This window comes from Salvelinus fontinalis, chromosome 11 (assembly GCF_029448725.1).
Source record: "Salvelinus fontinalis isolate EN_2023a chromosome 11, ASM2944872v1, whole genome shotgun sequence".
In the NCBI taxonomy this organism is placed as follows: Eukaryota; Metazoa; Chordata; class Actinopteri; order Salmoniformes; family Salmonidae; genus Salvelinus; species Salvelinus fontinalis.
This window is the reverse complement of record NC_074675.1, coordinates 28,290,114-28,316,850: the sequence shown is the minus strand read 5'-3', so window position 1 is coordinate 28,316,850 and position 26,737 is coordinate 28,290,114. Positions and strand designations below refer to the sequence as shown.

Below are 26,737 nucleotides of genomic sequence, written 5' to 3'. Positions count from 1 at the left end.
AACGATTTATTGTGTTTTCGCTGTAAGACACTTAGAAAATCTGAAATATTGTCTGTATTCACAGGATCTGTGTCTTTCGATTCGTGTATGCTGTGTATTTTTACGAAATGTTTGATGATTAGTAGTTAGGTAAACACGTTGCTCATTGTAATTATTCTAGTCCATTTGTGACGGTGGGTGCAATTGTAAACTATGCCATCTACCTGAAATATGCACTTTTTTCTAACAAAACCTATCCCATACCATAAATATGTTATCAGACTGTCATCTAATGAGTTTTTTTGTTGGTTAGGGGCTATAAATATCTTAGTTTAGCCGAATTGGTGATGGCTACTGGTGTTGGTGGACAAATAAAAGATGGTGGATTATGCTAATGTGTTTTTAGGTAATAGATGTACATCTTTACATATTGTGTCTTCCCTGTAAAACATTTTAAAAATCGGAAATGTTGACTGGATTCACAAGATCTGTGTCTTTCATTAGCTGTATTGGACTTTAATGTGTGAAAGTTAAATATTTTAAAAAAATATTTTTTTTGAATTTCGCGGCACTGGTTTTTCAGTGGGGGGGGGTGCCGCTAGCGCCACGCTGATCCTAGACAGGTTAACTAACTTGCCTAGTTAAATAAAGGTTAAATAAAAAACTATCATATTTTGTATCTTAAACTCCTATCCACATCAACGGGACCGCAGTGGAGAAGGTGGTTCCTCAAGTTCCTCAGCATACACATCACTGACAATCTGAAATCGTCCACCCACACAGACAGTGGGGTGAAGAAGCCACAACAGCGCCCCTTTAACATCAGGAGGCTGAAGAAATTTGGCTTGGCCCCTAAGACCCTCAGAAACCTTTACATATGCACAATTGAGAGCATCCTGTCGGGCTTCATCACCACCTGGTACCGCAACTGCACCGCCTGCAACCGCAGGGCTCTCCTGAGGGTGGTACGTTCTGCCCAACGCATCACCTGGGACACACTGCCTGCCCTCCAGGACACCTACAGCACCTGATGTCACAGGAAGGCCAAAAAGATCATCAAGGACATCAACCATCAAAGCCACGGCCTGTTAACTGTTTACATACTGCTTTACTCATATCATATGTATATACTGTATTCTATTCTACTGTCAATGCCGCTCTGACATTGCTGGTCCTAATATTTATATATTTCTTTCTTTTACTTTTAGATTTGTGTACTGTTGTGAATTGTTGGAGCTAGGAACACAAGCCTTCCCCTACACCTGCAATAACATCTGCTCAATATGTGTATGTGAAACAATGACATTTGATTTGATTTGATTTGATTAGGATGTTCGCCACACCGTGTGTGTCTCTTCTTCTAGGAGAGACGGGTACGTTTTCTTTACCTTCATTATGATGGCATGCTCAATAATGTGTTGTATTTTTTTTTTACTCAGACACGTTCAGCATCCCTTCACGAGGGAGAACAATGACACCATTTATTTTATTAACATTCGCAGACACGTTGAGGCAATCCAACCTTGTATTTTAATCTATATGAAGTGTATATATTTGTGTAAGTTGTTGTCTTTTGTTTTGTTGTAGTTCATAGCTGGGACTGAGTCCTCTACCGTACAAGAGAGTGGTCTCATGTCAACCAATGTTGTAGACACATTGTCTTTCAGTGCTTCCATAAGGGTGGCATGGCCGTGCATTTCTCCTGATACAAGCAACCCTTGGGAGAAAAACCTCAACTCATCTCAACCATCTATAAGTACTGTATGACAAAGGTGAAAAATTTCACCCTGAGTTTAAGGATTATCCTCACTTCTCAGTAAAAAGCTACAAATGCGCAAATCACCTCAGCATCTCAGACATGAAATGCTCGGATTCATCCAACTATAGTCGTGACCAAAAGTTTTGAGAATGACACAAATATTAATTTTCTCCAAGTCTGCTGCCTCAGATTGTATGATGGCAATTTGCATGTACTCCAGAATGTTATGAAGAGTGATTAGATGAATTGCAATTAATTACGAAGTCCCTCTTGCCATGCAAATTAACTGAATCCCCCCAAAAAAACATTTCCACTGCATTTCAGACCTGCCACAAAAGGACCAGCTGACATCATGTCAGTGATTCTCTCGTTAACACAGGTGTGAGTGTTGACGAGGACGAGGCTGGAGATCACTCTGTCATGCTGATTGAGCTCGAATAACAGACAGGAAGCTTCAAAAGGAGTGTGGTACTTGGAATCATTGTTCTTCCTCTGTCAACCTTGTCTGTTCACACTGCTATGCTTTATCTTGGCCAGGTCGCAGTTGCAAAGGAGAACTTGTTCTCAACTAGCCTAACTGGTTAAATAAAGGTGAAATAAAAAATAAAATAAAAAAACATGGTTACCTGCAAGGAAACACGTGACGTCATCATTGCTTTGCACAAAAGGGCTTCACAGGCAAGGATATTGTTGCCAGTAAGATTGCACCTAAATCAACCATTTATCAGATCATCAAGAACTTCAAGGAGAAGTGGTGTCAAGAAGGGCAGCAAAGAAGCCACTTCTCTCCAGGAAAAACATCAGGGACAGACTGATATTCTGCAAAAGGTACATGGATTGGACTGCTGAGGACTGCGGTAAAGTAATTTTCTCTGATGAATGTGGTCAATCCTCAAGAGGCTGGTGGACAAACAAAAACCCACAAATTCTGACAAACTCCAAGCATTGATTATGCAAGAATGGGCTGCCATCAGTCAGGATGTGGTCCAGAAGTTAATTGACAGCATGCCAGGGCGGATTGCAGAGGTCTTGAAAAAGAAAGGTCAACACTGCAAATATTGACTCTTTGCATCAACTTCACGTAATTGTCAATAAAAGCCGTTGACACTTATGAAATGCTTGTAATTATACTTCAGTATTCCATAGTAACATCTGACAAAAATATCTAAAGACACTGATGCAGCAAACTTTGTGAAAATTTATATTTGTGTCATTCTCAAAACTTTTGGCCACGACTCTACTACTGTGGAAGCACGCACTCAAATGTGGTAGAATTAGGAAAAGGAACCATTCTCAATGTAAAAGGTATAGTACTGAGAAATGTATTTTGATATTTTCGGACATTCTGGATATTCTGGAAAAAAGTGACATTTTGGATACGGACATACAGAATATTCAACACCGATTTTCTGACATATAAACATTATTTTCAGGTTCAGAGTCCAACAGTAAGACTGTGCTTCAGCAGCCTGTGTATGAGTCAGTCCAGCCAGGAGACTCTGTGACTCTGAACTATACAATACACGCTGAGACTTGTGTCGTGGTAATTTCCTGTATTACTCAATAAAGAGAGAGAGAGAGAGAGCCAACCACACACAAGTCAGAGTTAAATTATATATTCCATCTTTAATATATATACAAGCTTCACCAAAGCCCTTTAATGACTCTCAGATCAATTCAGTGTCTATAAATGAATTCTCTGAGAGTGCTTACAAAACAATTCTTAGTTTCATTTATAGCCAAGATACACCCCTCTCAACTTACAAAGAATCCTTTACCCGAAAGAAGAGTATCCTATCGCTAGACAGCATCAGCTATAAATCATCGTTCAGTTTGATCTCCCAAGACAAGGTTTAAATCTCATGCTTGATACTTCACTGTCTACCAAAACATTACCTCATCCAATGGCATATATCAATTGTCATTTCTAGATACTCCCAAACCTGGACAAACTCAAAATCAGACAGTGAGCCCCTTAGGTCAAATACTAGGTCAAGATAAGGGCAACCTCAGAGGGGACATACAATGGTTCCAAACACGGCCAAACTCCTACCCCCTATGAGAAAAGTAGGGAGTGACTGGCGTACAGACATTGTATGAGATAACTAACTGGTTCCCCAATTAATAACTCCATCCCGTCACATGGTTTAACAGATACATTGACATATGAAGACAAGCCTGACCTCTCCCCTCTCTGGCCCCATTCTAATGACAAGTATCTCACAAGCATATGATGAAAATAACATCTTATCTATCTATGTTACATAGCTAAATTTGATTCAGCCACGACACTTGTGCAGGGGAACACAGTGTCTATTGGCTCAGGAGAATCCCGTCTAGGAATGATTTACACCCATGGAGACAGGAGTAGGGCTGTTGCGGTGACGCTATTATCGCCACACCGACGGTCACGAGTCATTAAGGCAGTCAAATTCCACGTGACCTTTTATTCATGGTAATTAAGCTTGTCCAAGCTCTGATGCTGCTGATGGTCATTAGTAGCCTACCAAACGTACTAACTGCCTGGTACTCAGTGTAACAGGGTTGGTTATGTTTCCACTTGCCTATAAAGAAAGGTGTATTCATTTTTCAAGCATTCTTATTGGTTGGTTCAACTCTGATGACAATAAGGCATGTTGTGATTGGCCCCGCATGCAGATAGGGGGAGATCGCGAACGTCAGGTCTCCCCAGTATGAAAATGTGATGCAAGGGGTAGGTCACGTTCTGAATACTGTTTTCTATTTTCTATTTGACAATGTGTACAAGTTTGCTGTTCATTACTGATTTATACATGTGTATAATGTATAAATGCGGTACCTGTTAGGGATTGAGGGGCTTTCTGGGATATGCTTTGGCATATGATTGCTGTAAATAAGTGTGTTAGCTAGCATACACCGATGTAATGGTCACATAAGCCCACTGCTAACACAGTTGTTTTCATGCTACAGATTTGACCATCGACAGCCATCAACATCGTTAAGCCCTGCACAACTAACGTGCTGTTTTCTATTTAACAACAGGTATTTACACAAGTTATATTTTGTATTGTATTTTTATATTTTGTTCACCCAGTATGAAAATGTGATGCAAGGGATTTTACCATCGACAGCCATTAACATCGTTAAGCTCTGCACAACTAACGTGCTGTTTCCTATTTAACAACATAAATAAATAATGCTCAACTGGGACCACTGGCTGGGGTGATTTATTTGGACAAAACACAACGCAAGGAGAGTACGATTTACATATGTTACATCAGCACTCTATTGTCCCTCTAATCACTCTGACATTAACACAAATATATTAATGAGATCCCATAAGCTCATGTTTCGCAACATTTCTATAGGCTATACAATTGTGTGAGAAAACAGAAAAATGGCCTCCATTAAAAAGAGGAGGATCCCATCAGCTTTCTATAGGTTAGGCCTAAAAAATATAGTTCTCAACTGTCCTAATATTAACTCTCCTGCTGTGTTTCCGGTCGAATTGGACCGATTTGCAAGTTCTCTCTCTGAAAAATGTAGTTAATTTAATCTGATTGTCAAAAGGTTCCTTGACTTTGTCCACACATGGCATTTGAGCATACAAAATACATTTTGATGATTTTCATTACAAATCGTTTTTTAAATTTAACTTTTGTACACCTGTGGGGTTCCCAGTCAAAAATGACTGGTCATTAGAAATGAATGGATGAGACTAAAATTAGTGTATAAAATTGAGTTGAGTTCAGCCCATTCATCAGATGGACACACTTCCTGTGAGAAAGATCCAATCACATGATGGAGAGCCATGTGAGTGAGAGGTGCTTTGGAGCACGCAGCGCTTTGGCAGAAGGGAATTAAAATTATTATATAAAGCCCAATGACACAACGGCCACTGGTCGCAAAAGGCATGGATTTGTGCTCATCAAATGTTGGTAGATACAGTTTGGCACCAAGCTGAACATTCATGGTAAATATGTTACGCTTGTATATTAACAATATACAAACATGACCCTTAGTTATTACAATGTATTAGCCAATACTATATTATATACAATTATAAAAATGTGGAAATATAAAAGGTTTATTCTTTCAGGTGGTGAAATTCAAGTGGCGACTGAAGCAGATATGAGAACTGGATTTCTCCTCTGCTGTCTGACAATCATCTTCATCATCTACCTCGTCAGGAAATAGATAAATGTAATGATTCAGTTTCTCAATCCTTCAGCTGTTACAAACACAAATGCGGTTTACTGTCTGTTCAACTATTTCAGTGCTCGTCAGCTTAGGTCAAATAATGTAAACATTTCGTCAGCCTTTTGATATGTTTATGAAGCAGATTCGCTAGTAATATTTTTTTGTATATTTCTGTTCAAACTGTCAATAAATGAAAAACATTTTTTGTTTGTTCAATTTTTTATTCAATACTGGCAAACATTACACAGTAGTTAAAGTCTGATACGTAAACATACTCAAACAAGACTGATGGGAAGTATTTCACGGCCGAAGTCTCAGACACTTCTCCACCCTGCCCTCTCCCTCTTCCACGGTCTGATTTGTTTATTGAGAAGCTCAATGCAGCGTAATTTTCGGTGTCCATGTTCAAATTCTAAAATAAAGACAAAGAGATACGTACTTTATCCTCAATGACTAAATTAGCTAGTGACCTATATGAAGCATGAGATTTTATTGAGAATGTGAAGCAGTATAACGTCAATTAAAAAATATAATGCCAAATTACTCACTTGGACTGTGGATGAAGAGTCCATAGTCCCCACTAATTTAAAATAAAACACACATTTTTTGTGTATTTGTCACGATCGCGTTGACATGAACGAGAGGACCAAGGCGCAACATTATTTGAATACATCTTCTTTATTTACCACGACGAAGATGATCACCAAACACTTATACAACACTAACAAAACAACAAACGATCGTGAAACTTCAAACGTAAGTGCACACACAAACTACTTACGTCGACATATACATATACATAAACAATGACCCACAACCAGCTAAAGCCTATGGCAGCCTTAAATATGGCTCCCAATTAGAGACAACCGAAATCAGCTGTCTCTAATTGAGAACCCATTCCGGCCACCATAGACTTTCCTAGACAACTACACCCAACATAGACACAGCTAGACACATACACTCAACACAAAACCATAACCTACAACCAACACCCCCTCTACCATATAATACCCCAAAATACACACATACCCCATGTCACACCCTGACCTAACTAAAATAATAAATAAAACAAATAATACTAAGGCCAGGGCGTGACAGTATTCTTGTTTGGCATTATTACAAAATATAATATAATATGGCATTCATACTGTATATAATATATTGTGTATAATCTATAACAATGTTAAACTTCATCACACTACTTTAACGATCCCGACGAGAAGGATATACTGCCTTCCCAGGAACAGGCTCAAATCCCTGTCATTTGTGTGAAGAAAAGGGGGCGCAGGTCGGGTTGCCTTCTTTGAATCCGTAGGCAAGCGTGTAAACTTCCACTGCCATCCGTTCAACTGGCTAATATGCAATCATTGGAAAATAAAATTGATGAACTTCGATTACGATTATCCTACCAACAGGACATTAACTGCGGTAACATCATATGTTTCACCAAGTCGACAATGATAATATAGAGCTGCTGGGATTTTCCATGCACCAGCAGAACAGAGAGGCACTGAGTTCTGCCATAAAAAGCCAGACTACGGTTTGTAGCTGCATAAAAGATTGTACTTTTTGGAGAAATGTCCTCTTGTCTGATTAAACAAAAATATAACTTTTTGGCCATAATGACCATCGTTATGTTTGGAGGAAAAAGGGGGAGGCTTGCAAGCCGAAAAACACCATCCCAACCGTGAATTATGGGTGTGGAAGCATCATGTTGTGGAGGTGCTTTGCTGCAGGAGGGACTGGTGCACTTCACAAAATAGATGGCATCATGAAGAAGGAAAATTATGTGGATATATTGAAGCAACCTCTCAAGACATCAGTCATGAAGTTGAAGCTTGGTCTCAAATGGGTCTTCCAAATGGACAATGACCCCAAGCATGTTTCCAAAGTTGTGACAAAATGGCTTAAGAACAACAAAGTTAAGGTATTGGAGTGGCCCTCACATAGCCCTGACCTCAATCCTATAGAAAATGTGTGGTCAGAACTTAACTTCTTTTGGGTACCCTCCCCTTCTTCTCAATTTCCGCCTAAAGACATACCCTAATCTAACTGCCTGTAGCTCAGGCCTAGAAGCAAGGATATGCATATTATTGGTATCATTTGAAAGGAAACACTCGGAATTCTGTGGAAATGTGAATTGAATGTAGGAGAATATAACACAATAGATCTGGTAGAAGAAAATACTAGGAAATAAACATACGTTTTCTGTTTTTTATTGTTGCTGCATCATCTTTCAAATGGCCAAGAACAGCCAAACATACAGACAGGATGCTGTAGATGATTTGAATGAAGAACATAAGATGGCAACAAAAGCTGAGCAAAGTTTTAGACAGATAACTTCAAAAATGAACGAGCTACATGACATTGAGCATGAAGTCACCCAGGTGTCCCACACTAATGTACCCAAATGGCCGAATTGGTACAGTGATACATTTTGAAGGAAAGAACTATATACAAAATACATAAATGCTATTCTAACACACCCCCAAAAAATAAATATATATATGAAAAAAATAATTAAAAAAATAAATAATAATAAACAAACAAATAACAAGGGTTACTATTTACACATTTTCTATTTACAATATTGTGAAGACCCTCAGTCCTCTACACAATATTGTGCTGCTGGTGCCATGGCCCATAGCAGTCTCTTTCTGCTGTAAAGCAGAGGCTTACTGAACAGGTGGTGCAGGTGATGGGGCATTTCCTGTGACAAAGGGCACAACGACGTCTCCCTACTGTGCCCTTTTTGCCCTGAGGCACATTCATGCCTGCAGAGATGAATCTGGGCAGGTGAACACCACTGGTTGGAGCAGAAGGTGCTGCAGTGGACTTGCTGTAGCTAGCAAGCTCCTGGATGAGCAGCTCCCTGAAGGCTAGCTGTGAGATGGGGGGCTGTCCACAGCTCTTGGCCATTTCCTTCTGGAGGATGAAGGAATTCACCACAGCAATGTCAATGAAATGATAGAAAAATGTTTTGTACCATTTCATGGTCTTGTGAAGAACATTGTAGTATCCTATCAGCGCATCTGACAGGTCCACACCCCCCATGCTCTTGTTGTAGTCCTTCACAGCAGCTGGAATGGGGACATTTTTTGTGGTCCATGCCCCGGCACCGTCCTTCACACGCCTGACGACGTGATCTCCACTGAAGGACTTGTGGATACTGGAGCACATGACCACCGCTCTGGTATCGATCCACTTCACAAACAGCAGGCCATCTTCACGGATCCATCGCATGGTACACCGCTCAGCCCCTTAGGCATGTCGTTCACCTTGGTCTTTGGAAATCCCACCCTGTTGGTATGAATGGTGCCACAAGCCCACACCTCCCGCTTCCTCAGCTCTGTAAACAGGGTAGGGCTTGTGTAGAAGTTGCCCACAAACAGTTTGTAGCCCTTCCCCAGCAGTTGAAAATCCAATAACTCCATAACGGAATCATAACTCAGTCCATTACCGGTAGCAAAACTGTTTTCCCCTAATAAACAAAGAAATTGCAAGTGTAGGCACACACAGAATCAGCCAAAACAAACAGCCTGTAACCCCATTTGGTTGGTTTGTTACGCATGTATTGTTTGAGGCTGATTCTGGCCTTTGAGGCTACCATCCTCTTATCGATGGACAGGTTCTGGGCGGGCTGAAAATAAGTCTTGCAGGCATCAACGATGCTGGGGTAGAGAGGTTTTATTTTACAGAGCCTATCAAACCTTGGTGTGCCTCTCTTCTTGCCATTCTCCCCATCAACTTCTGGGTCACTGATGTGAAGCGCCCGTGAGATAGTCAGAAACCTTGTAGAAGACATGACAGTCATGGGGAAAGGCAGTTGATAGAGAGCTGACGTTTTCCAGTAGTCCCTTAGAGTTTTTAACTTCACCAGCCCCATGTAAATGACCATTGAAAAGTAGCAGAAAAGGTCTGACATGGAAATGGTCTTCCATGCCTCTTTCTTTCCTGCCTGCTTCTTAGCCCCACCAGGGAATCAACCACTGACGAGGTGAAAAACAGTTGGAAAAAGTTGAAGGGGGCTGTACTTTGCAGTCATGCCGAGTTGAGGTCCTGGCTGCCTTTTGGGTCTAAAAACTGGTGGATTTGGTTCCACATCATCTTCTAACACAGAGTGCCAACGACCCTCTGGCCCTCTGTCTGCAGGTTTCTCTCTTCCCCACCTCCTCTTCTTTGTCACTGACTTCACACCTCTAGATGGCCGGGTAGGTGTGGAGCCGGAGACAGCGGGGGTCCGGCTGGATGAACCAGCTTCAGAGGGAGATGGACACCTAGACATTGGCGGCTCATAATCAGAATCACTACCACTGTGAAAGATTTAAAAAATCAGTAACAATACTTTCACGTATGAGCCCTGTATCAACACGTAAAATAAACAGATATATATAGAGTACAGGGAACATAATCACTATGGTGAAGTGCTGTTCCGTTCCATGTCTATGTAAAATAAATGTAAAAAATATATCACACACACACACACACACACACACACAGTATTGCCAATGTGTACTTTACACATTTTATTACAGATTATATTTTTATATATTGCAAATAAAATAAGAAAATGAACAAAAAATCTCAAATGAATAATATTTCAAAATAATTAATTTCAAACAATGACATTAGCATTAGAACTTACCAATCCAGCATGGCATCCTCGCCGTGCAGAAACATTTCTTCCACCTGGGAGTCAAAACTAGCTTCGCTGAAAGATTCATCTTCCTGAAGAAACTCGGTCTCGCTGTCTCTATCAATTTCCTCTATAATTTGGGTTAAATCTGTATACCTAGACTTTGTTTTAGCTTTTCCTGATTTATTCGCCATAATTTAAATATATAAAATTGTTGAAAATGCTATTGAATATGTACTGCTATGCGTAACACTCGTGGCTCTGTCAAGTAGGATTTGCAATGGCGAATGAACCTCTTTTACACCAGAGTTTACGACAAAGGCTGGTCTTCGAATGTATAACCATTTCATATTGCCATTTACCTCAGCTCATTGGCTATCTTCCAAGCTAGATTTCAAGATGATCAGTGGTCATTGGGCCAAAATACAGTCAATCAACGATAGACCGGTCCTACCATTGGTGCGCAATGAGGTCATTGATTGGTGTCTTCAAATCGGTTTGTTTCGGTCAATACGTCCCGGGAAAAGAACCATCATGTATGGTTGTGTTAGTAATAACCAGAGGATTGCAATGAAACCAACCATGACTGGATAAACGTTAGTTTAGTGTGTGTAATTACCACGAACGCTTCGTCCAAAGTTGAATGAGACGGAAATCACGACGCAACCGGTTTACAAATGTTTTGTGTTAGGCTATAACAATTGATTTTATCAAACAAAACGAACATTCACTGTGTAGTTAGGACACTTGGCATTGCCACCAGAGGAAGATATTCTATGGTAAGCAATTTATTTTATTGTTATTTCTGACTTTCGTGACGCTAATGCTTGGTTGGAAAATGCTAGTAATGGGGCGCCGTCCTCAGAAAATCGTATGTTTGCTTTTGCAGTAAACCTTTTTGAAATCTGACACAGCGGCTGGATTAATAAGACGTTCATCTTTTAAATGATGTAAGATACATGTATTTACAAGAATGTTTAATACAACGAATGGTGTATTTAAAATGTTAGCTCTCTGCAGTTTCACCGGATGTTGGCCTGGTGGGACGTTAGCGTCTCACCTACCCTAGAGAAGTTAAACTTCTGACCCACTGGGAATGTGATGAAAGAAATAAAAGCTGAGATAAATCATTCTCTCTAATATTATTCTGACATTTCACATTCTTAAAATAAAGTGGTGATCCTAACTGACCGAAGACAGGGAATTTTTACTAGGATTAAATGTAAAGAATTGTGAAAACTGAGTTTCAATGTATTTAGATAAGGTGTATGTAAACTTCCGACTTCAACTGTATATGCATTTGCTTCAAATTCCAAATACCAGTATTTGCTTTGTCATTATCGGGTATTATGTGTATATTAATGAGGGGGGAAATTACTTAATCCATTTTAGAATACGGCTGTAACGTAACAAAATATGGAAAAAGTCAAGGGGTCTGAATACTTTCCGAATGCACTGTACTTTGCCTTGCAAAAGTATTCATCCCCTTTGGCTTTTTTTCCTAATTTGTTGCATTACAACCTGTAATTTAAAATTATTTTGGGGGGGATTTCTTGTAATGTACATACACAAAATAGTCCATATTGGTGAATTGAAGTGGAAAAAATTACTTGTTTCAAATAATTAAAAAATAATAATAATATGAAAAGTGGTGCGTGCATATGTATTCACGCCCTTTAATATGAAGCCCCTAAATAAGATCTGGTGCAAACAATTACCTTCAGAAGTCACATAATTTGTTAAATAAAGACCACCTGTGTGCAATCTAAGTGTCACATGATCTGTCATATGATCTCAGTATATATTCACCTGTTCTGAAAGGCCCCAGAGTCTGCAACACCACTAAACAAGGGGAACCACCATGCAAGCGACACCATGAAGACTAAGGAGCTCTCCAAACAGGTCAGGGACAAAGTTGTGGAGAAGTACAGATCATGGTTGGGTTATAAAAAAATATCAGAAGCTTATGAACATCCCACAGAGCACCATTAAATCCATTTTTTTTTTTAAATTGAAAGAATTTGGCGCCCCAACAAACCTGCCAAGAGAGGGCCGCACACCAAAACTCACGGACCAGGCAAGGAGGGCATTAATCAGAGAGGCAACAAAGAGTCCAAAGATAACACTGGTGAAGCTGCAAAGCTCCACAGCGAAGATTGGAGTATCTTTCCATAGGACCACTTGAAGTCGTACACTCCACAGAGCTGGGCTTTACGGAAGAGTGGCCAGAAAAAAGTAAGCAAACACGTTTGGTGTTCACCAAAAGGCAGGTGGGAGACTCCAACAAACATATGAAAGAAGATACTCTGGTCAGATGAAGCAAAATGTTTGCTTTTTGGCCATCAAGGAAAACACAATGTCTGGCACAAACCCAACACTTCTCATCACCCCGATAACACTATCCCCACAGTGAAGCATGGTGGTGGCAGCATCATGCTGTGAGTATGTTTTTCATCATCAGGGACTGGGAAACTGGTCAGAATTGAAGGAATGATGGATGGTACTAAATACAGGGAAATTCTTGAGGGAAAGCTGTTTCAGTCTTCCACAGATTTGAGACTGGGATTGAGATTCACCTTCCGGCAGGAAAATAACCCTAAGCATACTGCTAAAACAACACTCGAGTGGTTTAAGGGGAAACATTTAAATGTATTGGAATGGCCTAGTCAAAGCCCAGACCTCAATCCAATTGAGAATCTGTGGTATGACTTAAAGATTGCTGTACACCAGCGGAACCAATCCATCTTGAAGGAACTGGAGCAGTTTTGCCTTGAAGAATGGGCAAAAATCCCAGTGGCTAGATGTGTCAAGCTTATAGAGATATACCCCAAGAGACTTGCAGCTGTAATTGCTGCAAAAGGTGGCTCTACAAAGTATTGACTTTGGGGGGGAGAATAGTTATGTACTGTACGCTCAAGTTTTCTGTTTTTTCGTCTTATTTCTTGTTTGTTTGTGTAAATCAAATGATACAAACCCACAAAATCCATTTTAATTCCAAGTTGTAAGGCAACAAAATAGGAAACATGCCAAGTGGGGTGAATACTTTCGCAAGCCACTGTAGATACAGCCAGCTTCAACTCTACTTAAGTTTCAAAAGTAGAAGTAAAAGTAATGAAGTAGAAGCAAACCAGACAACACGATTTTCTTATTTTTAAAATTGTACTAATAGCCAGGGGCACAGTTCAACACTCAGACAAAATTCCCAAGCAAAGCATTTGTGTTTAGTGAGACTGCCCGATCAGAGGCAGTAGGGATGACCAGGGATGTTCTTTTGATAAGTGCGTGAATTAGACTATTTTCCTGTCCTGCTAAGCATTCAAAATGTAACGAGTACTTTTGGGTGTCAGGGGAAATGTAAGGAGTAAAAAGTACATTACTTTCTTTAGGAATGTATTGGAGTAAAAGTAAAAGTTGTCAAAAATGTATATAGTAAAGTACAATACAGATACCCAAAAAAACTACTTAAGTACTACTTAAAAGTATTTTTGCTTGAGTACTTTTCACCATTGCTAAAGTTTTCCATGATGAGATTCAAACACACAACCTTTGGACTGCTAGACGTTTGCGTTTTACCCCTAAACATCCACTCCGGCCAACCACCCTACTTTTTTTTTGCCTTAAGTAACCTTCTGTTTTATGTAACCATACCAAACATAGCATTGCTTAAAGATGCATTCCCTATGCATGTGAACACGTCATAGATGCATTATGATTGAAGTAAGCCTGCAATTGCTCAAAAGTGTGTGTGCTTTTTTAACACTAAAAGTGTGGTTATTGTACTAAACAGCAGGTGGCGGTGTACAGGTGTCCCAAACCCCAGGTGTCCACCATATCATTGTACATCATACATTCAAACAAATTCAACCAGACTAGTATGAAAACAACAGCAGATAATGTTTTGAAGTATCATAGTGTTTGTCATTGTACACCTCAAACATTGTGCACAACTCTCTAGTCTAGAGCCTGGAGTAGTTTGGTTTTGGTCAGGTATTTTTAGTCAGGCGGTATGGATGGAAAGAGAAGTGGTTTCTGATTGCTGAGAAGAGAGTGTGTGGTTAGATGCGGAGAGCGAGAGCGAGAGAGAGCGAGAGAGAGAGCGAGAGAGCGAGAGAGCGAGAGAGAGAGCGAGAGAGCGAGAGAGCGAGAGAGCGAGAGAGAGAGAGCGAGAGAGCGAGAGAGCGAGAGAGCGAGAGAGAGAGAGAGAGAGAGAGAGAGAGAGAGAGAGAGAGAGAGAGAGAGAGAGAGAGAGAGAGAGAGAGAGAGAGAGAGAGAGAGAGAGAGAGAGAGAGAGAGAGAGAGAGAGAGAGAGAGAGAGAGAGAGAGAGAGAGAGAGAGAGAGCACTAGGCCAGTCTTCATGTGGTGCAGGTTGCTGGTCTTCAGCAGAGAGAGAGAATGAAAGGATTTTATCTCAGTGGAAAATAACAAGTTCTATCAGTGTCACCATTATCATACACACAAATGTATAAAAACAATGTGTATTTTATTGATTATTTCCCATTCAAGATACAATATAGACATTACAAGTATTTTGAGTTTGGTCAAAAGGGCACCAGTTTCATTGCAGTTTGCATCCTAAATCTTTAGAAATATATGCCCAGGGCCATGGCATTTTAAATTTAAAAAAGTGGTCAAATATTGGGAATCAATTCTAAATATTAGTTAAAAAAGTAATCCAAAATCTGTCAGACAATGATAGGCCCAGTGATGTTCACCTCAGCAGGTCTCACTCAACACTGAGCTGCTCTTTCCTGTCACTCACACCACAGGAAGTGATGCGTTCCTCACTGGCCCCTCCTCCTCTACCTCAGGCCCAAGGGGATTTTTGACTACTACAACTATTAACTATATTACATCAGTTCTTTATCAGTGCTACAGCACACTGATATCAACATTAAAACATTTGACACTATCTTCTGGCAGCAGAAACAACATTTGATCTATCTCTATCATTTGACCTTTAGCTGTCTTCTTATTTCTGGACCTCTTCTGAAGGAAACTCAGTGCTGCGTAGTTCAGAGAGTCTGGGTCCTGATCCGGATCCTGTAGAAAACATATAATAATATTAGAGCAGTGGTGGGCCGTCAGGGCCAGCAAGGCCTTCTCTGCTGGCCTAAACATCATCAGAATATATATATATTTTTTAAATATATTTTCCCACAAATATGTATTATATTATTCCCCAGAGTAAGAGTTATACTCTTCATTTCATAGCTTTCCTCTTGGTTGCACTGCTTCCAGACCCAGGTTGAGATTTGGAGGACTGGTCTTTATGTTAAATCTTTTATCCAATCATATTCAGCCATCATGTGTTGCCAGGGGTCTAAAATCTGCCCTCGGGCCTTCAGAATCAACAGTGCGGGCGCTTGTAGCTTAAAGTGACTGGAAATGAAAATTTAGTGTCAACCAATCAGCTTTAGAGTTGGCTATTGTACGCCTGCTGGCTGGCTCCAGTGTTACACAGGAGCCAGCTAGCAGGCGTAGTGCGTGCACGTCTTTTGATTGGATTACCAATATTGAGAGGCAGGTCCTATGGGCAGGTCTATGCAGAACTAGGAAACTGAATTTGATAAACAAATTAATTTGCGTACTACTAAGCTGTTTTTTCAACCCACAATGGGGGAAGGAGGAGAAGATATCGATTTGGTTGAGGATATAATTATAACGCCATTCTCAAGACGAACTTTTCAAGAAAAGTTAGACATTGTAAGGAGAGGTCGCCCGACGCCGACGTCTAAATGTATAGTGTCTAGAGCCATGGCATCATAATGATGGTAATAAGAGGTGGATTAATTCGGGTGGGACTGTGTAGGACCTCACTGAAGGCCCAGGCCCCAGGCCCACGGCACGCCACTGTATTAGAGGTATCAAACAAATCTCAATTAAACACAAAATTTAACCTCGGTATCTAAATAAGGAAAGAGTCATTTGGGTCAGTACACAAACAGTTATTCAAAAATAAATGTTACATTTTGCTATACCATAGAGACATTTGGTCAGACAGAAATACTTTGAAAATGGGTATGTGTGGTTTGCTCTCAATTTGCTCCCAATAATATGCGATATACACCTTGTAGAAAACGCTTCTGGTCATCCATGTCACGGATCCCTCCGGAACTTTAATTACGCACACCTGTCCTCTATTCCCACTGATTAGTACTCCTATAAGTGTGCCCTTTGGTTTCCATTGGGCTGTCCATTATTGTTACAATGTCCATTGGTCCGTGTGAGTGGGTCCGTCCGACGACGCAACTTCAGCAGCCACAACTGGCCCGTCCGATGCCGCCACAACCGGTCCGTCCGACCACTGCTAATGGTCCATCCGACGCCACCGCAAATTCGGCAGCGGCAACTGGCCTGTCCGATGACAACTCAACTTCGGCAGCTGCATTCGGTCCACTGCGTTCCTGTGATCGTCTTCGAGACCGGTGTCGTTGAGCTGCTTGTGCAGCGCATCAGGGGGGGGATACTGTCACGGATCCCTCCTGAACTTTCATTACGCACACCTGTCCCTTATTCCCACTGATTAGTACTTGTATAAGTGTGCCCTTTGGTTTCCATTGGGCTGTCCATTATTTTTTACAATGTCCGTTGGTGCGTGTGAATACCTGTGCTGTGTGTTTTGGCTTTCGTGCCATTGTGAATTTTGCAGATGATTACGAGTCGCGACCCATGTGTTAATCTTAAACCTTGAGAGGAGTGTTTGGAAGTTCGGATGAATGACGTGCCCAAAGTAAACTGCCTGTTACTCAAGCCCAGAAGCTAGGATATGCATATAATTAGGTAGCATTGGATAGACAACACTCTGAAGTTTCTAAAACTGTTACAATAATGTATGTGAATATAACAGAACTGATATGGAAAATCCATCCGGGAATAATATTTTTTGAGGTCACAGGCCATTTCAATGATAGTCTATGGGAAAAACAAATGGATAGGACCCAGATTGCAGTTCCTACGGCTTCCACTAGATGTCAACAGTCTTTAGAAAGGGTTTCAGGCTTGTTTTTTGAAAAATGAACAAGTAGTTGTACTTTTTCCAAGGTGTCCTTCATTAGAAAAGTAGTCTTGTTGCGCATGTGAATTAGGTGCACGCTCTTCGTTATCTATCTTCCCTATTGAACATACTATTCTCCGTCTTAAATTTTATCATTTAGATATTAGAGTGCCTGAGGATTAATTAGAAACATTGTTTGACTTGTTTGGACGAACATTACCGGTACCTTTTTGGATTTGTTTGTATGCATGTTGAACGAGTGGATTACTGAAATCAGTGGCACCAACTAAACTGACTTTTTTGGGTATCAAGAGGGACTTTATCGAACAAAACGACCATTCATTGTGTAGCTGGGACCCTTGGGTTGCAAACAGATGGAGATCTTCAAAGGTAAGTGATTTATATTAGCGCTATTTGGGATTTTGTGACGCCTGTGCTGGTTTGAAAAAGTATTTTGATGTGGGGCACTGTCCTCAGATAATCACATAGTATGCTTTCGCCGTAAAGCCTTTTAGAAATCTGACAACGCGTTTGGATTAACAAGAAGTTAAGCTTTAAACGATGTAAGATACTTGTATTTTCATGATTGTTTAATATTGCGATTTTTGAATTTCGCACTATGCAATTTCACCGGATGTTGTCATAGTGGAACGCTAGCAGGACACCGATCCCAAAGAGGGGTCTTTGGGCTAGGGGGCAGTATTGCTATTCTATGGGAAAGTCTAATAATTAAGACCCAGATTGCAGTTCCTATGGCTTCCACTAGATGTCAATCTAGAAGAAAAAGAAACGCACACCTATTTAGGCGAGGTGCTGGCTAGCGGAGTAGAAAACGTAAAAATAAAGGAGGGCCGCACACTCTAGGAGCCTGATGAAGACAGCTCGCACACTCTAGGAGCCTGAGGGTACCCTGATGAAGACAGCTTGCCTGTCGAAACGTTGGTAAATTAAATATTTTTGCATCTGAGCTCCTAGAGTTTGCGGCTCTCCTTTATTTTTAAGTTTTCCACTAGATGTCAACAGTCTTTAGAAATTGTTTCATGCTTGTTTTTTGAAAAATTAATAAGTATTCGTATTCTTTCGAAGTATCCCTCAGAAGGACTCTTTTGGCCCGCGTGAATGAGTGTGCGCTCCTCATTCTTTTTCTCCGGTATTGAACACAGTATATTCCGTCTTAAATTTGATCAATTATTTACATATTAGGGTACCTGAGGTTGGATTAGAAACGTTGTTTGAATTGTTTGGACTAAGTTTACAGGTAACTTTTTAGATTCCTTTGTAGGCATGTTGGGCGAGTTGGAACAGGTGGATTTCTGAATCAAACACGCCAAATAAACATAGATTTTTGGGATGTAAAGAAGGGCTTTATCGAACAAAACGACCATTCATTCTGTAACTGGGACCCTTTGGATTGCAAAAAGATGAAGATCTTCAAAGGTAAGTGATTTATTTTATCACTATTTTTGAGTTTTGTGACCCCTGTGCAGGTTATGAAATCATGTTATTGCAGGAAGTGGGTGAGGCGCTGTCCTCAGACGATCAAATGTTATGCTTTCGCCGTAAAGCCTATTGTAAATTGGACAAAGCAGTTTGATTACCAAGATTCTAAGCTGAAGAAGGGTGTATAACACTTGTATTTTTATGAATGTTTAATATTACTACTTTTGTATTTTGAATTTCGCCCTCTGCAATTTCACCGGATGTTGTCGAGGTGGGACGCTAGCGCGTCCCAATGATCCGAAAGAAGTTAAACACTATTATTGCAAACAGAGTCCATACTCCTTTTTTTTCCTCCTGAACTTTTTTAGGCTAGCCATAACAAAGGGGTTGAATACTTATCAACTCAAGACATTTCAGCTTTTCATTTTATTTTCTTTTGTGAAAAAAAAAACATGTAATATGTGATGTGAATCATTTCTGAATGCACTTTAGATGTTTTTTTTCTGTAAATACTTAACAAACAAAAACTAATAATTGCTCAGTCATTAAAGGACCACCAAGTGATTTAATCAAATGTAATCTAATAGTACATTGTAATGGAACTATCAGTAGGAGAGGATGATGATGGCACCATGCACCTCCTTCCCTGGTTGTGATCCTGGGTGTTGTGACTGCTGTTCTACTGATAGTCATCCTCATCCTCATCCTGGTCCTCAAGATCAGACGAGACACAAAAACACACAACACAGGTACATGGAGTGTCACGTTGGTAACAATAATTCGGGAGACAGGTGCAGGAATGCGTAATAGGGTTTTTTATTCAGCCCAAATAAAGGCACCGGGACGAAGACCAAACAAACAGGTAACAAAACACAGGGTAGAAACCCAAAACAAAAGTGTGAGGAGTACCTCGAATAAATAACACACACACGCACAATGATTAACATACTTTTTTATGACTTCCTCATCTCTGTATTCCACCCATACAAGTATCTGTAGGGTCCCTCAGTCGAGCAGTGAATTTCAAACACAGATTCAACCACAGAGACAAGGGAGGTTTTCCCATGCCTCACAAAGAAGGGCACCGATGGGTTAAAAACAAGCTGTACTTTAAAATCCCTTTGATTATGGTGAAGTTCTTAATTACACAGTCACGGCAAAGATACAGGCATCCTTCCTATCTCAGTTGCTGGAGAGGATAGGAAACTGTTGAGTGATTTCACCATGAGTTACAGAGTTGAATGGCTGTGATAGGAGAAAACTGAGGATGGATCAACAACATTGTAGTTACTCCACAATACTAACCTAAATGACAGAAGGAAATAATGAATCATTCTTTATTATCAGCAAACTGGAGAGGTTCCAAGAAACTTCATGCACCAAGTAGTACACGTCTGTCAGGAGCTCTCACATCCACATTCACTTAATACTATTCCCAAACACACTCAGTAGTCCCAGACTACAGTGGTCCCAGACCATAGTGGTGCCAGACCATAGTGGTGCCAGACCACATAGACAATTCCCAGAATTGCCTATAAACAGCTGTCGGTGGGGCTTCTCTAACCTTTCCACGACAGTACTTCATCCACAATTACTAAATTACCCCAGAAACCTATATGAATGTGAAGCAGTATAACGTCAGGCAAAATATAATGCCAAATTCCTCACTCGGACTGTGGGTGAAGTGTCCATGCTCACCCCTAATAAATAACAAAACATACATTTTGTGTATTCTTGTTTGGTGTAATATTAAATTAATGACATTGATATATGGCATTGATATATAATATATTTTGTATAAAGTATAAGAAAGTCAAACGTTAGCACACATTTATCCAGAGCTCTCCTTCACAAGAAAGTGTGTGTTGCTATCAGGATAATAATGGTATGTTGTTCAGAAACCCGTGTTGATTCTCTTGAGAATAATACATACATACATTTGAAAGGAGGGAATTCTTAAGGTTTCAGACCAGAATATCCCCAACATATAAATTATAATAACTGTAGCTACATTTGGTGCCCCTGTTGTGTAATATTCTAATCGAGTGAGAGAGACTTTGTCGTTTCTTCAAACAATCATCTTTTTTTCAATATCGATGAATTATTGCAATAATGAGACTAGTGAACCCAACAGTCTTGACTTTTGGGCCCAGAGCGTAACCGATAATAAAAAAACTGATCTTATATAGGACCTAAAATGCTGAGTCAGGGCTGGTTCCACGCCTCCCGTAAGCCACCTTGGTCCATCTCCTGGTTATCTGCACAGGATGTTGTTTTACCCCAAAACCGGCTTAGTTTCCCAGATGCCAGTGTAACCAGTGAGAAATGGCTAGCTAGTTGGCAGGGTGCTCGCTAATAGCATTTCAATCGGTGACGTCACTCGCTCTGAGACCTTGAAGTAGTCGCTTTTCTGGAGCGATGGGTAACGATGCTTCGTGGGAGGCAGTTGTTGATGTGTGTAGAGGGTCCCTGGTTTGAGCCCAGGTAGGGGCGATGAGAGGGACAGAAGCTAAACTGTTACACCAGGAAGATGAGACAACGAGAGATCGTTCTAAACTCTTCCAGGCTATCTCTATCTAGGGTCACACACACCACATCTTGTCTATGGAATGCCAGCTTTAGGCTTTTATCACCAAGTCATTGTCAGCTCAAGCTATCTCTAGCAAACCCCATTTCCTTGACCATACGCCCAGACTAACTGCAGGAAGCTAGAGTGGAAACCATCTCTTTACAGATACACCGAATGAAACAGAACAGAAATGTCCTACTATTTGTTAAGTATATAATCCTTAACTATTAATATCAAACAAATCAGGTAAATATACATTTTTTCTATCACACCCCGTGTGAGGAAAATACATCATTTTCAGAATTGTTTCAAATGTGTGCATCGTTTTTTTATCAGCTCTTACACTGTCTTACCCTCAATGTCCAGCTTGGTTCCGTTCACTTGAGTTCCTTCCTTGGCTAAAGAGAACCACACAACATTTACACATTCTGATGGAAGAAAATCTGATATTCAAATTAGAAACATAGTTTTCTACTAAACTTTCTGTTTCTTCACTGACCTTGAATCACGAGATACTTTTATTTATTTATTTCATCTTTATTTAACCAGGTAGGCAAGTTGAGAACAAGTTCTCATTTACAATTGTGACCTGGCCAAGATAAAGCAAAGCAGTTCGACACATACAACAACACAGAGTTACACATGGAGTAAAAGAAACATACAGTCAATAATACAGTAGAAAAATAAGTCTATATACAATGTGAGCAAGTGAGGTGAGATAAGGCAGGTGAAGGCAAAAAAAAGGCCATGGTGGCGAAGTAAATACAATATAGCAAGTAAAACACTGGAATGGTTGATTTGCAATGGAAGAATGTGCAAAGTAGAGATAGAAATAATGGGGTGCAAAGGAGCAAAATAAATAAATAAATACAGTAGGGATAGAGGTAGTTGTTTGGGCTAAATTATAGAATGGCTATGTACAGGTGCAGTAATCTGTGAGCTGCTCTGACAGCTGGTGCTTAAAGCTAGTGACGGAGATAACTGTTTCCAGTTTCAGGGATTTTTGTAGTTCGTTCCAGTCATTGGCAGCAGAGAACTAGAAGGAGAGTGTGCCTGTCTAACTTGTTTTTTTTGCAAAATGATAATTATCTGGCTAATAATGGGGTCCTCGAGGAAGAAAAATCTGGATTGTCAGAATTGCCAAAGCCCATTTCTGGTCCCAGTCCACCTGTATTTGCCCAAGGTGTAAATCATTCATAGAGAAAGGACTCATGTTTGGCTAATTGATGTAGATGTAAAATTAATTAATTCACATCCTAATTTGCATACGAGTTACAGTAAAGCCATGTCAATAAGTTGAGCCAAGGTACAGGACAATGTCAGAGAAATTGACTAGGCAGTCTAGATATGCAAATACAGCACTTACAAGTGAGATGCAGAATCACCATACAGATGAATAGTGGGTTCACCTTGCAGTCCGTCCTGTGTGGTTACTCTCGCCTGCCCTGAATCAAATGGACTGGTGCAGTACTGTGATCAGTAGGCTTCTTGCCTGACAGTAAGAGAGCAGAAAGTCTATTTTCTCTGATTGGTGGGAGATATATCAAATCACACCTTTCCTGGAAGGTGGGTGAGCAGACTGCACTTCTTACAAAAATAGCATTTATTGAAAATAATATATAGGTATATCTATGCAGTATGTGTAGTCAGAGATATTCTCATGATGTGCAAGTACCAGGTCTCTCCTAAATATTTGTATATGTGGTTGCAGAGATGTTCTGTAGACAGCGTGTATAAAGAGATGTACAGTGTGTATAAATGAATGGTTTATTATGTTAAAAACAGAAAGTCATACAACAAAAATAGGATTCTCTATTAGATGATTTCTTACAAGCTGTCAAAAGTGATGGCTATTTAAGGCATTACATGATCATTATATAAATCTAACATATAGACAATGTTCAAATTACAGTTTCTTTGTTGTGAGTAAAATGCCATACTAATGTCAGTTACCAAAAGCAGTTTTATTAGGCTACCAATAGTTCTTGGAGTCTTTGTGACAGTGGTGATATCGCTCACTGCTGCTGCAGGTGCCTGACATCAGAGTACACTGCATCCTCTCTGCTGGTCTTCTCTCTCACTCTTCTAGAGGAGGACTTCTTCTTGGGGGTGAAACTGACAGCTGCATAGTTCAACATGTCACTGTCTTGATTCTGAGGGGGGTGGAGCCATGAGGAAATACATTATGATGACAGCATGATCTACTACAAAAGACATGACTGTTCAGACTGTACACCCACTACAATGACCTGACAGTCAGTGGAACAGTGACAGAAGTTCCATGGAAAAATGAACAAAGATCAGTAGGCTACCACTAGTACAGTGACGTATTACTACCAAAAAAGCTTAATAACATAAAAAGCACACAAACTGAATACTAGCTGTAAGGAAAGTTAAATAGCAGTTGTAAAGAAACACTTGTAAAAACGGATAATATACTGTATTTATACATATTGACAAAATTACCTGATTGCCAAAGGACTTTGGGACATCTGTCCTCCCTTGAAAGATTGAAATAGAGGAATGCCAGCAAATAATTTGAAGACAATACATTTTTCTGTTTAACCTCATGTAGTTAGTTAACTATGCTTATAAGTTGGAAATTGAATTGATGTTTGCAGAATGTACATTTTATTGACATGAAACATTAGACTTGATATAAAGTAATACCTCTGCTATCTCTGTTCAGAGTCTTGCACAGCGCCCAGACAAGTAGAAGGGTCACTATCCCCAGAACGATGTTGGACACCAACAACAACAGAACAGTAGGACTCAGATCAAATGGAGAATCATGCTCTGGAACTGTGGAGGAAGTACTGGTATTTTGTATTAATTAACCCTTAGTAGTAAGACCATCAAACAATAAAATAATGCACCAATAATCTAATGGTGGTACAGCTCTATCTAGTTGTGACAAAAGTATGTACTTTTTTTAGGTTCATTCTTATGAATATATCATTATGTTTATTTACAGATTAAATGGGGATTACCTTCAATATCCATCTTGGTCCCGTTCCCAAACAGTATCTCCCCACATGAGGCCACAGCACAGTAATAAGTCCCAGCATCAGAAAGGCTGAGGTTCCTCTTGAGGAGGTTGTAGACACAGCTCTGTGTAGGAGACCCATCCTCAGGTCTCTTCTCACACTGATCACTCCTATCTCCATGGGTGTAAATGATTCCTGGATGGGATTCTCCTGAGCCATGTCTGAACCAATATACACTGTGTTCTCCTGCACAGGTCTTAGTGTGTATTGTACAGTTCAGAGTCACAGAGTCTCCTAGCTGGACTGACTCAGAACCAGGCTGCTGTACAACAGTATCACTGTTCAACGGAGCACCTTTGAAATGAATAAATCATTATTCAATATTACATCCACAAAAAAAATTGGGGGGAATTTATCAGCATTTGTTATCCTCGTACAACGGATTTTTCTAATACTGCATATGGTCAAATGCACACAATAATGTGATTATCGTGGATAGTCAGAGTAATACAGTAGTTAGATTAAAATGTTTATATGCTTTGCAAGAAAAACGATGTTCCTAATAATCCTGTTTACATGGACACATCTGAAATCAGGCTGCAGAAAATTGCCAATCAAAATAAAAATGTATACCAGAAGGAGCATGTTCATTTTGGAGAGCATAGTTCATTCTGAGTAAGGACATACGAAGTTTGTAGCTATGTGAAAACGACTTTTAAGACGCATACATTCAGTTGTTCCCGAACGGACTTTTACTCGTGCTGAAGGGCTAGACTTTCTCGCCTGGTGCTAGCACATGCACAGATCAAAAACACCACCGGAACGCCAATTAAGGTGATGACATGTCCTAATAATTCTACGGATTTATCCGAAAACCAGGTGTTTTAGTCGGCGTATGCTTACTACGGTTACGACCTTACGCCGATTAAGATAAGCAGAGTAAGGTGTTTGCATGACTAACACCATACTCAGCCTTCTGCCATAATCAGCTTAATAACAAATTATTAATGTGCATGTAAACGTACTCGTTGTAAATACTGTGTTATCATTACCTTTAACCATCAAGGCAGTTCCAGGTCCAAACTCTACAAAGTTTAAGTGCAGAAGTCCACAGTAGTATGTTCCAATGTCCTCTGGCTTCGTAGCAGATATAGTTAGGTGGCATTTTCCTTTTTCTATCAATACACCAAAACGCCCGTTTCTAAAGTTACCTAAATATTGTACATGTTTGTAAAAGATCTCTGCCTTTGCCACACACTGTAGTTTCTTGCCAGTGGTCATCTTGTACCACACCATGTGATCAACATTACTGGTTACATGGCATTCAACTGTCACGTTGTCCCCCAACTTTGCTGCTAGGAATGGAGCAGGCTGAGAAATCTCAGATGATTTGGTCACATCTGAAACAAAATCAGGTATTTCCATTAAGAAAAAGACAGTATACCAAACACTTATTATTGAACCCAGATTGAAGGTAGACTTTCTTAGGAAATGTGTCACTTACAGGAGTTGCAGAGAAGAAGAAAGACCAAGAGCTCAACCATCTTGTCTTTACCCCTAGCTTTTCTGGAGCAGGGGTGATTTGTTAAGTGCATCCTCTACTAAGTCACAGACTCACATATCTTATGTCTGATTGGTCAGATCTAGGTGGCATCTGATTGGTCTGTCAGATTTGTATGTTCAGCTCAACATCTGATTGGCTGCCGAGTAGGTCATATGTGGAACAGGAACAGTCTGTCTATGAAGTTTGAATCAGTGTCACTTTGCAAGAATGGATACAAGAAAATACAACCTGAAAATGTGATGTTTGGATCAGAGGGTCACCCATGTTGTGAGTAAGGAAACTCAAACCTACTTAGGGACTTCCCTGTCTTTACTTTGACTTCACAGTTCACCTAGAGGGAATTCTTTTTAACAGTTTAATATATCTAAACGTAACATATTACATGATGAAAATACACTAGGGTGTAATAACAAACTCATGAAGGAAGCAGTGATTTCTGATCAGAAACCTTTATTCAATTAGCACATTTAAGACATTAGAGAAACAATGAAAGCCTACTCATCGAATATTCGAATACATGTTGCTTTTCTAGGTTACAAGTAGAGCTATTTCCTATTTTATTAGCTATTATTTGCGTCCAAAAAGCAGTTATTTTACCAGTCATCACAAGGCCTTCGAAGTTATCTCTA

The 26,737-nt window shown here is 40.0% G+C and overlaps 1 pseudogene; it reads right to left on the bottom strand.

Annotated features, from left to right (window-relative positions):
• Positions 1-26,116, bottom strand: part of LOC129865440 (uncharacterized) — a 40,881-nt pseudogene extending 14,765 nt beyond the window's left edge.
• Between the last annotated feature and the right edge of the window lie 621 nt (positions 26,117-26,737).